This window comes from Macaca nemestrina, chromosome 11, assembly GCF_043159975.1.
Source record: "Macaca nemestrina isolate mMacNem1 chromosome 11, mMacNem.hap1, whole genome shotgun sequence".
Lineage (NCBI taxonomy): Eukaryota > Metazoa > Chordata > Mammalia > Primates > Cercopithecidae > Macaca > Macaca nemestrina.
In genome coordinates, this window is record NC_092135.1 from 34,737,365 (window position 1) to 34,750,333 (window position 12,969).

Genomic DNA, 12,969 nt, shown 5'->3' on the forward strand with positions numbered 1-12,969 from the left:
TCTTCAAAGGGATCCGAAATATCTGTTCTCAGATTCCACAGAAATAGGGCTAGCAAAGAGATCCTCGAAATACACATGTAACTCTGTGAGATGAATTCACAGAACTCTAAGCAGTTTCGCAGAAAGCTTCTTTCCAGATTTCATCTGATATTTCCTTTTTGACCATAGCCCTCTATGGGCTTCCAAATATCACTTTGCCAATTCCACAAGAACTGTCTTAGCGAAAGGCTTCTTGAGGGGAAAGCTGTAACTCTGTGAGATGATTTCACAGATCACAAAGAAGTTTCTTAGAAAGCTTCTTTCTCTTTTTTAACGGAGGATATTTCCTTTAGCCCTATAGTCTTCAAAGGGATCCGAAATATCTCTTCTCAGATTCCACAGAAATAAGGCTAGCAAAGAGATCCTCGAAATACACATGTAACTCTGTGAGATGAATACACAGAATACTAAGCAGTTTCGCAGAAAGCTTCTTTCCAGATTTCATCTGACGATATTTCCTTTTTCACCATATCCCTCTATGGGCTTCCAAATATCACTTTGCCAATTCCACAAGAACTGTCTTAGCGGAAGGCTTCTTGAGGGGAAAGCTGTAACTCTGTGAGATGATTTCACAGAACACAAAGAAGTTTCTCAGAAAGCTTCTTTCTCTTTGTTATCGGAGGATATTTCCTTTGGCCCTATAGTGTTCAAAGGGAACCGAAATATCTGTTCTCAGATTCCACAGAAAGAATGCTAGCAAAGAGATCCTCGAAATACACATGTAACTCTGTGAGATGAATTTACAGAACACTAAGCAGTTTCTCAGAAAGCTTCTTTCCAGATTTCATGTGATGATATTTCCTTTTTCACCATAGCCCTCTATGGGCTTCCAAATCTCACTTTGCCAATTCCACAAGAACTGTCTTAGCGAAAGGCTTCTTGAGGGGAAGGCTGTAACTCTGTGAGATGATTTCACAGAACACAAAGAAGTTTCTCAGAAAGCTTCTTTCTCTTTGTTATCGGAGGATATTTCCTTTGGCCCTATAGTCTTCAAAAGGATCCGAAATATCTGTTCTCAGATTCCACAGAAATAGGGTTAGCAAAGAGATTCTCGAAATACACATGTAACTCTGTGAGATGAATACACCGAATACTAAGCTGTTTCCCAGAAAGCTTCTTTCCAGATTTCATCTGACGATATTTCCTTCTTCACCATATCCCTTTATGGGCTTCCAAATATCACTTTGCCAATTCCACAAGAACTGTCTTAGCGAAAGGCTTCTTGAGGGGAAAGCTGTAACTCTGTGAGATGATTTCACAGACATAAAGAAGTTTCTCAGAAAGCTTCTTTCTCTTTGTTATCCGAGGATATTTCCTTTGGCCCTATAGTCTTCAAAGGGATCCGAAATATCTGTTCTCAGATTCCACAGAAAGAAGGCTAGCAAAGAGATCCTCGAAATACACATGTAACTCTGTGAGATGAATTCACAGAACACTAAGCAGTTTCGCAGAAAGCTTCTTTCCAGATTTCATCTGTCGATATTTCTTTTTTCACCATATCCCTCTATGGGCTTCCAAATATCACTTTGCCAATTCCACAAGAACTGTCTTAGCGAAAGGCTTCTTGAGGGGAAAGCTGTAACTCTGTGAGATGATTTCACAGAACACAAAGAAGTTTCTCAGAAAGCTTCTTTCTCTTTGTTATCGGAGGATATTTCCTTTGGCCCTATAGTGTTCAAAGGGAACCGAAATATCTATTCTCAGATTCCACAGAAATAGGGCTAGCAAAGAGATCCTCGAAATACACATGTAACTCTGTGAGATGAATTTACAGAACACTAAGCAGTTTCTCAAAAAGCTTCTTTCCAGATTTCATCTGATGATATTTCCTTTTTCACCATAGCCCTCTATGGGCTTCCAAATATCACTTTGCCAATTCCACAAGAACTGTCTTAGCGAAAGGCTTCTTGAGGGGAAAGCTGTAACTCTGTGAGATGATTTCACAGAACACAAAGAAGTTTCTCAGAAAGCTTCTTTCTCTTTGTTATCGGAGGATATTTCCATTGGCCCTATAGTCTTCAAAGGGATCCGAAATATCTGTTCTCAGATTCCACAAAAATAGGGCTAGCAAAGAGATCCTCGAAATACACATGTAACTCTGTGAGATGAATACACAGAATACTAAGCAATTTCGCAGAAAGCTTCTTTCCAGATTTCATCTGACGATATTTCCTTCTTCACCATGTCCCATTATGGGCTTCCAAATATCACTTTGCCAATTCCACAAGAACTGTCTTAGCGAAAGGCTTCTTGAGGGGAAAGCTGTAACTCTGTGAGATAATTTCACAGACATAAAGAAGTTTCTCAGAAAGCTTCTTTCTCTTTGTTATACGAGGATATTTCCTTTGGCCCTATAGTCTTCAAAGGGATCCGAAATATCTGTTCTCAGATTCCACAGAAATAAGGCTAGCAAAGAGATCCTCGAAATACAAATGTAACTCTGTGAGATGAATTCACAGAAAACTAAGCAGTTTCTCAGAAAGCTTCTTTCCAGATTTCATCTGAAGATATTTCCTTTTTCACCATAGCCCTATATGGGCTTCCAAATATCACTTTGCCAATTCCACAAGAACTGTCGTAGCGAAAGGCTTCTTCAGGGGAAAGTTGTAACTCTGTGAGATGATTTCACAGATCACAAAGGAGTTACTCAGAAAGCTTCTTTCCCTTTGTTATCGGAGGATATTTCCTTTGGCCCTATAGTCTTCAAAGGGATCCGAAATATCTGTTCTCAGATTCCACAGAAATAGGGCTAGCAAAGAGATCCTCGAAATACACATGTAACTCTGTGAGATGAATTCACAGAACACTAAGCAGTTTCTCAGAAAGCTTCTTTCCAAATTTCATCTGATATTTCCTTTTTCATCATAGCCCTCTATGGGCTTCCAAATATCACTTTGCCAATTCCACAAGAACTGTCTTAGCGAAAGGCTTCTTGAGGGGAAAGCTGTAACTCTGTGAGATGATTTCACAGATCACAAAGAAGTTTCTCAGAAAGCTTCTTTCTCTTTGTTATCGGAAGATATTTCATTTGGCCCTATAGTCTTCAAAGGGATCCGAAATATCTGTTCTCAGATTCCACAGAAATAGGGCTAGCAAAGAGATCCTCGAAATACACATGTAACTCTGTGAGATGAATTCCCAGAACACTAAGCAGTTTCTCAGAAAGCTTCTTGCCAGATTTCCTCTGAGGATATTTCCTTTTTCACCATAGCCCTCTATGGGCTTCCAAATATCACTTTGCCAATTCCACAAGAACTGTCTTAGCGAAAGGCTTCTTGAGGGAAAAGCTGTAACTCTGTGAGATGATTTCACAGAACACAAAGAAGTTTCTCAGAGAGCTTCTTTCTCTTTGTTATCCGAGGATATTTCCTTTGGACCTATAGTCTTCAAAGGGATCCGAAATATCTGTTCTCAGTTTCCACAGAAATAGGGCTAGCAAAGAGATCCTCGAAATACACATGTAACTCTGTGAGATGAATTCGCAGAACACTAAGCAGTTTCTCAGAAAGCTTCTTTCCAGATTTCATCTGAGGATATTTCCTTTTTCACCATAGCCCTCTATGGGCTTCCAAATATCACTTTGCCAATTCCACAAGAACTGTCTTAGCGAAAGGTTTCTTCAGGGGAAAGCTGTAAATCTGTGAGATGATTTCACAGAACACAAAGAAGATTCTCAGAAATCTTCTTTCTCTTTGTTATCGGAGGATATTTCCTTTGGCCCTATAGTCTTCAAAGGGATGGGAAATATCTGTTCTCAGATTCCACAGAAATAAGGCTAGCAAAGAGATCCTCGAAATACACATGTAACTCTGTGAGATGAATTAACAGAACACTAAGCAGTTTCTCAGAAAGTTTCTTTCCAGATTTCATCTGACGATATTTCCTTTTTCACCATAGCCCTCTATGGGCTTCCAAATCTCACTTTGCCAATTCCACAAGAACTGTCTTAGCGAAAGGCTTCTTGAGGGGAAAGCTGTAACTCTGTGAGATGATTTCACAGAACACAAAGAAGTTTCTCAGAAAGCTTCTTTCTCTTTGTTATCGGAGGATATTTCCTTTGGCCCTATAGTGTTCAAAGGGAACCGAAATATCTGTTCTCAGATTCCACAGAAAGAAGGCTAGCAAAGAGATCCTCGAAATACACATGTAACTCTGTGAGATGAATTTACAGAACACTAAGCAGTTTCTCAGAAAGCTTCTTTCCAGATTTCCTCTGAGGATATTTCCTTTCTCACCATAGCCCTCTATGGGCTTCCAAATATCACTTTGCCAATTCCACAAGAACTGTCTTAGCGAAAGGCTTCTTGAGGGGAAAGCTGTAACTCTGTGAGATGATTTCACAGAACACAAAGAAGTTTCTCAGAGAGCTTCTTTCTCTTTGTATCCGAGGATATTTCCTTTGGACCTATAGTCTTCAAAGGGATCCGAAATATCTGTTCTCAGTTTCCACAGAAATAGGGCTAGCAAAGAGATCCTCGAAATACACATGTAACTCTGTGAGATGAATTCACAGAACACTAAGCAGTTTCTCAGAAAGCTTCTTTCCAGATTTCATCTGAGGATATTTCCTTTTTCACCATAGCCCTCTATGGGCTTCCAAATATCACTTTGCCAATTCCACAAGAACTGTCTTAGCGAAAGGCTTCTTGAGGGGAAAGCTGTAACTCTGTGAGATGATTTCACAGAACACAAAGAAGTTTCTCAGAAAGCTTCCTTCTCTTTGTTATCGGAGGATATTTCCTTTGGCCCTATAGTCTTCAAAGGGATCCGAAATATCTGTTCTCAGAATCCACAGAAATAGGGCTAGCAAAGAGATCCTCGAAATACACATGTAACTCTGTGAGATGAATACACAGAATACTAAGCAGTTTCGCAGAAAGCTTCTTTCCAGATTTCATCTGACGATATTTCCTTTTTCACCATATCCCTCTATGGGCTTCCAAATATCACTTTGCCAATTTCACAAGAACTGTCTTAGCGAAAGGCTTCTTGAGGGGAAAGCTGTAACTCTGTGAGATGATGTCACAGAACTCAAAGAAGTTTCTCAGAATGCTTCTTTCTCTTTGTTATCGGAGGATATTTCCTTTGGCCCTATAGTCTTCAAAGGGAACCGAAATATCTGTTCTCAGATTCCACAGAAAGAAGGCTAGCAAAGAGTCCTCGAAATACACGTGTAACTCTGTGAGATGAATTTACAGAACACTAAGCATTTTCTCAGAAAGCTTCTTTCCAGATTTCATCTGATGATATTTTCTTTTTCACCATAGCCCTCTATGGACTTCCAAATATCACTTTGCCAATTCCACAAGAACTGTCTTAGCAAAAGGCTTCTTGAGGTGAAAGCTGTAACTCTGTGAGATGATTTCACAGAACACAAAGAAGTTTCTCTGAAAGCTTCTTTCTCTTTGTTATCGGAGGATATTTCCTTTGGCCCTATAGTCTTCAAAGGGATCCGAAATATCTGTTCTCAGTTTCCACAGAAATACGGCTAGCAAAGAGATACTCGAAATACACATGTAACTCTGTGAGATGAATTCACAGAACACTAAGCAGTTTCTCAGAAAGCTTCTTTCCAGATTTCCTCTGAGGATATTTCCTTTTTCACCATAGCTCTCTATGGGCTTCCAAATGTCACTTTGCCAATTCCACAAGAACTGTCTTAGCGAAAGGCTTCTTGAGGGGAAAGCTGTAACTCTGCGAGATGATTTCACAGAACACAAAGAAGTTTCTCAGAAAGCTTCTTTCTCTTTGTTATCGGAGGATATTTCCTTTGGCCCTATAGTCTTCAAAGGGATCCGAAATATCTGTTCTCAGATTCCAGAGAAAGAAGGCTAGCAAAGAGATCACCGAAATACACATGTAACTCTGTGAGATGAATATACAAAACTCTAAGCAGTTTCACAGAAAGTTTCTTTCCAGATTTCATCTGAGGATATTTCCTTTTACACCATAGCCCTCTATGGGCTTCCAAATATCACTTTGCCAATTCCACAAGAACTGTCTTAGCGAAAGGTTTCTTCAGGGGAAAGCTGTAAATCTGTGAGATGATTTCACAGAACACAAAGAAGATTCTCAGAAATCTTCTTTCTCTTTGTTATCGGAGGATATTTCCTTTGGCCCTATAGTCTTCAAAGGGATCCGAAATATCTGTTCTCAGATTCCACAGAAATAAGGCTAGCAAAGAGATCCTCGAAATACACATGTAACTCTGTGAGATGAATTAACAGAACACTAAGCAGTTTCTCAGAAAGTTTCTTTCCAGATTTCATCTGACGATATTTCCTTTTTCACCATAGCCCTCTATGGGCTTCCAAATCTCACTTTGCCAATTCCACAAGAACTGTCTTAGCGAAAGGCTTCTTGAGGGGAAAGCTGTAACTCTGTGAGATGATTTCACAGAACACAAAGAAGTTTCTCAGAAAGCTTCTTTCTCTTTGTTATCGGAGGATATTTCCTTTGGCCCTATAGTGTTCAAAGGGAACCGAAATATCTGTTCTCAGATTCCACAGAAAGAAGGCTAGCAAAGAGATCCTCGAAATACACATGTAACTCTGTGAGATGAATTTACAGAACACTAAGCAGTTTCTCAGAAAGCTTCTTTCCAGATTTCATCTGATGATATTTCCTTTTTCACCATAGCCCTCTATGGGCTTCCAAATATCACTTTGCCAATTCCACAAGAACTGTCTTAGCGAAACGCTTCTTGAGGGGAAAGCTGTAACTCTGTGAGATGATTTCACAGAACACAAAGAAGTTTCTCAGAAAGCTTCTTTCTCTTTGTTATCGGAGGATATTTCCATTGGCCCTATAGTCTTCAAAGGGATAAGAAATATCTGTTCCAGATTCCACAGAAATAGGGCTAGCAAAGAGATCCTCGAAATACACATGTAACTCTGTGAGATGAATACACAGAATACTAAGCATTTTCGCAGAAAGCTTCTTTCCAGATTTCATCTGACGATATTTCCTTCTTCACCATGTCCCTTTATGGGCTTCCAAATATCACTTTGCCAATTCCACAAGAACTGTCTTAGCGAAAGGCTTCTTGAGGGGAAAGCTGTAACTCTGTGAGATGATTTCACAGACATAAAGAAGTTTCTCAGAAAGCTTCTTTCTCTTTGTTATCGGAGGATATTTCCTTTGGCCCTACAGTCTTCAAAGGGATCCGAAATATCTGTTCTCAGATTCCAGAGAAAGATAGCTAGCAAAGAGATCACCGAAATACACATGTAACTCTGTGAGATGAATATACAAAACTCTAAGCAGTTTCACAGAAAGCTTCTTTCCAGATTTCATCTGAGGATATTTCCTTTTTCACCATAGCCCTCTATGGGCTTCCAAATATCACTTTGCCAATTCCACAAGAACTGTCTTAGCGAAAGGCTTCTTGAGGGGAAAGCTGTAACTCTGTGAGATGATTTCACAGAACACAAAGAAGTTTCTCAGAAAGCTTCTTTCTCTTTATTATCGGAGGATATTTCCTTTGGCCCTACAGTCTTCAAAGGGATCCGAAATATCTGTTCTCAGATTCCACAGAAATAAGGCTAGCAAAGAGATCCTCGAAATACACATGTAACTCTGTGAGATGAATTAACAGAACACTAAGCAGTTTCTCAGAAAGTTTATTTCCAGATTTCATCTGACGATATTTCCTTTTTCACCATAGCCCTCTATGGGCTTCCAAATCTCACTTTGCCAATTCCACAAGAACTGTCTTAGCGAAAGACTTCTTGAGGGGAAAGCTGTAACTCTGTGAGATGATTTCACAGAACACAAAGAAGTTTCTCAGAAAGCTTCTTTCTCTTTGTTATCGGAGGATATTTCCTTTGGCCCTATAGTGTTCAAAGGGAACCGAAATATCTGTTCTCAGATTCCCCAGAAAGAAGGCTAGCAAAGAGATCCTCGAAATACACATGTAACTCTGTGAGATGAATTTACAGAACACTAAGCAGTTTCTCAGAAAGCTTCTTTCCAGATTTCATCTGATGATATTTCCTTTTTCACCATAGCCCTCTATGGGCTTCCAAATATCACTTTACCAATTCCACAAGAACTGTCTTAGCGAAACGCTTCTTGAGGGGAAAGCTGTAACTCTGTGAGATGATTTCACAGAACACAAAGAAGTTTCTCAGAAAGCTTCTTTCTCTTTGTTATCGGAGGATATTTCCATTGGTCCTATAGTCTTCAAAGGGATCCGAAATATCTGTTCTCAGATTCCACAGAAATAGGGCTAGCAAAGAGATCCTCGAAATACACATGTAACTCTGTGAGATGAATACACAGAATACTAAGCAGTTTCGCAGAAAGCTTCTTTCCAGATTTCATCTGACGACATTTCCTTCTTCACCATGTCCCTTTATGGGCTTCCAAATATCACTTTGCCAATTCCACAAGAACTTTCTTAGCGAAAGGCTTCTTGAGGGGAAAGCTGTAACTCTGTGAGATGATTTCACAGACATAAAGAAGTTTCTCAGAAAGCTTCTTTCTCTTTGTTATCCGAGGATATTTCCTTTGGCCCTGTTGTCTTCAAAGGGATCCGAAATATCTATTCTCAGATTCCACAGAAAGAAGGCTAGCAAAGAGATCCTCGAAATACACATGTAACTCGGTGAGATGAATTGACAGAAAACTAAGCAGTTTCTCAGAAAGCTTCTTTCCAGATTTCATCTGAAGATATTTCCTTTTTCACCTTAGCCCTATATGGGCTTCCAAATCTCACTTTGCCAATTCCACAAGAACTGTCTTAGCGAAAGGCTTCTTCAGGGGAAAGTTGTAACTCTGTGAGATGATTTCACAGATCACAAAGGAGTTACTCAGAAATCTTCTTTCCCTTTGTTATCGGAGGATATTTCCTTTGGCCCTATAGTCTTCAAAGGGATCCGAAATATCTGTTCTCAGATTCCACAGAAATAGGGCTAGCAAAGAGATCCTCGAAATACACATGTAACTCTGGGAGATGAATTCACAGAACACTAAGCAGTTTCTCAGAAAGCTTCTTTCCAGATTTCATCCGAGGATATTTCCTTTTTCACCATTGCCCTCTATGGGCTTCCAAATATCACTTTGCCAATTCCACAAGAACTGTCTTAGCGAAAGGCTTCTGGAGGGGAAAGCTGTAACTCTGTGAGATGATTTCACAGAACACAAAGAAGTTTCTCAGAAAGCTTCTTTCTCTTTGTTATCGGAGGATATTTCCTTTGGTCCTATAGTCTTCAAAGGGAAACGAAATATCTGTTCTCAGAATCCACAGAAATAGGGCTAGCAAAGAGATCCTCCAAATACACATGTAACTCTGTGAGATGAATACACAGAATACTAAGCAGTTTCGCAGAAAGCTTCTTTCCAGATTTCATCTGACGATATTTCCTTTTTCACCATATCCCTCTATGGGCTTCCAAATATCACTTTGCCAATTTCACAAGAACTGTCTTAACGAAAGGCTTCTTGAGGGGAAAGCTGTAACTCTGTGAGATGATTTCACAGAACACAAAGCAGTTTCTCAGAAAGCTTCTTTCTCTTTGTTATCGGAGGATATTTCCTTTGGCCCTATAGTCTTCAAAGGGAACCGAAATATCTGTTCTCAGATTCCACAGAAAGAAGGCTAGCAAAGAGTCCTCGAAATACACGTGTACCTCTGTGAGATGAATTTACAGAACACTAAGCAGTTTCTCAGAAAGCTTCTTTCCAGATTTCATCTAAGGATATTTCCTTTTTCACCATAGCCCTCTATGGGCTTCCAAATATCACTTTGCCAATTCCACAAGAACTGTCTTAGCGAAAGGCTTCTTGAGGGGAAAGCTGTAACTCTTTGAGATGATTTCACAGATCACAAAGAAGTTTCTCAGAAAGCTTCTTTCTCTTTGTTATCGGAGGATATTTTATTTGGCCCTATAGTCTTCAAAGGGATCCGAAATATCTGTTCTCAGATTCCGGAGAAAGAAGGCTAGCAAAGAGATCCTCGAAATACACATGTAACTCTGTGAGATGAATTCACAGAAAACTAAGCAGTTTCTCAGAAAGCTTCTTTCCAGATTTCATCTGAAGATATTTCCTGTTTCACCATAGCCCTCTATGGGCTTCCAAATCTCACTTTGCCAATTCCACAAGAACTGTCTTAGCGAAAGGCTTCTTCAGGGGAAAGTTGTAACTCTGTGAGATGATTTCACAGATCACAAAGGAGTTACTCAGAAATCTTCTTTCCCTTTGTTATCGGAGGATATTTCCTTTGGCCCTATAGTCTTCAAAGGGATCCGAAATATCTGTTCTCAGATTCCACAGAAATAGGGCTAGCAAAGAGATCCTCGAAATACACATGTAACTCTGTGAGATGAATTCACAGAACACTAAGCAGTTTCTCAGAAAGCTTCTTTCCAGATTTCATCTGAGGATATTTCCTTTTTCACCATAGCCCTCTATGGGCTTCCAAATATCACTTTGCCAATTCCACAAGAACTGTCTTAGCGAAAGGCTTCTTCAGGGGAAAGCTGTAACTCTGTGAGATGATTTCACAGAACACAAAGAAGTTTCTCAGAAAGCTTCTTTCTCTTTGTTATCGGAGGATATTTCCTTTGGCCCTATAGTCTTCAAAGGGATCCGATATATCTGTTCTCAGAATTCACAGAAATAGGGCTAGCAAAGAGATCCTCCAAATACACATGTAACTCTGTGAGATGAATACACAGAATACTAAGCAGTTTCGCAGAAAGCTTCTTTCCAGATTTCATCTGACGATATTTCCTTTTTCACCATAGCCCTCTATGGGCTTCCAAATATCACTTTGCCAATTTCACAAGAACTGTCTTAGCGAAAGGCTTCTTGAGGGGAAAGCTGTAACTCTGTGAGATGATTTCACAGAACACAAAGAAGTTTCTCAGAAAGCTTCTTTCTCTTTGTTATCGGAGGATATTTCCTTTGGCCCTATCGTCTTCAAAGGGAACCGAAATATCTGTTCTCAGATTCCACAGAAAGAAGGCTAGCAAAGAGTCCTCGAAATACACGTGTAACTCTGTGAGATGAATTTACAGAACACTAAGCAGTTTCTCAGAAAGCTTCTTTCCAGATTTCATCTAAGGATATTTCCTTTTTCACCAGAGCCCTCTATGGGCTTCCAAATATCACTTTGCCAATTCCACAAGAACTGTCTTAGCAAAAGGCTTCTCGAGGGGAAAGCTGTAACTCTGTGAGATGATTTCACAGAACACAAAGAAGTTTCTCAGAAAGCTTCTTTCTCTTTGTTATCGGAGGATATTTCCTTTGGCCCTATAGTCTTCAAAGGGATCCGAAATATCTGTTCTCAGTTTCCACAGAAATAGGGCTAGCAAAGAGATACTCGAAATGCACATGTAACTCTGTGAGATGAATTCACAGAACACTAAGCAGTTTCTCAGAAAGCTTCTTTCCAGATTTCCTCTGAGGATATTTCCTTTTTCACCATAGCCCTCTATGGGCTTCCAAATATCACTTTGCAAATTCCACAAGAACTGTCTTAGCGAAAGGCTTCTTCAGGGGAAAGCTGTAACTCTGTGAGATCATTTCACAGAACACAAAGAAGTTTCTCAGAAAGCTTCTTTCTCTTTGTTATCGGAGGATATTTCCTTTGGCCCTACAGTCTTCAAAGGGATCCGAAATATCTGTTCTCAGATTCCAGAGAAAGAAGGCTAGCAAAGAGATCACCGAAATACACATGTAACTCTGTGAGATGAATTTACAAAACTCTAAGCAGTTTCACAGAAAGCTTCTTTCCAGATTTCATCTGAGGATATTTCCTTTTTCACCATAGCCCTCTATGGGCTTCCAAATATCACTTTGCCAATTCCACAAGAACTGTCTTAGCGAAAGGTTTCTTGAGGGGAAAGCTGTAACTCTGTGAGATGATTTCACAGAACACAAAGAAGACTCTCAGAAATCTTCTTTCTCTTTGTTATCGGAGGATATTTCCTTTGGCCCTATAGTCTTCAAAGGGATCCGAAATATCTGTTCTCAGATTCCACAGAAATAAGGCTAGCAAAGAGATCCTCGAAATACACATGTAACTCTGTGAGATGAATTAACAGAACACTAAGCAGTTTCTCAGAATGTTTCTTTCCAGATTTCATCTGACGATATTTCCTTTTTCACCATAGCCCTCTATGGGCTTCCAAATCTCACTTTGCCAATTCCACAAGAACTGTCTTAGCGAAAGGCTTCTTGAGGGGAAAGCTGTAACTCTGTGAGATGATTTCACAGAACACAAAGAAGTTTCTCAGAAAGCTTCTTTCTCTTATTATTGGAGGATATTTCCTTTGGCCCTATAGTGTTCAAAGGGAACCGAAATATCTGTTCTCAGATTCCACAGAAATAGGGCTAGCAAAGAGATCCTCGAAATACACATGTAACTCTGTGAGATGAATTCACAGAACACTAAGCAGTTTCGCAGAAAGCTTCTTTCCAGATTTCATCTGATATTTCCTTTTTCACCATAGCCCTCTATGGGCTTCCAAATATCACTTTGCCAATTCCACAAGAACTGTCTTAGCGAAAGGCTTCTTGAGGGGAAAGCTGTAACTCTGTGAGATGATTTCACAGAACACAAAGAAGTTTCTCAGAAAGCTTCTTTCTCTTTGTTATCGGAGGATATTTCCTTTGGCCCTATAGTCTTCAAAGGGATCCGAAATATCTGTTCTCAGTTCCCACAGAAATAGGGCTAGCAAAGAGATCCTCGAAATACACATGTAACTCTGTGAGATGAATTCACAGAACACTAAGCAGTTTCTCAGAAAGCTTCTTTCCAGATTTCCTCTGAGGATATTTCCTTTTTCACCATAGCCCTCTATGGGCTTCCAAATATCACTTTGCCAATTCCACAAGAACTGTCTTAGCGAAAGGCTTCTTGAGGGGAAAGCTGTAACTCTGTGAGATGATTTCACAGAACACAAAGAAGTTTCTCAGAAA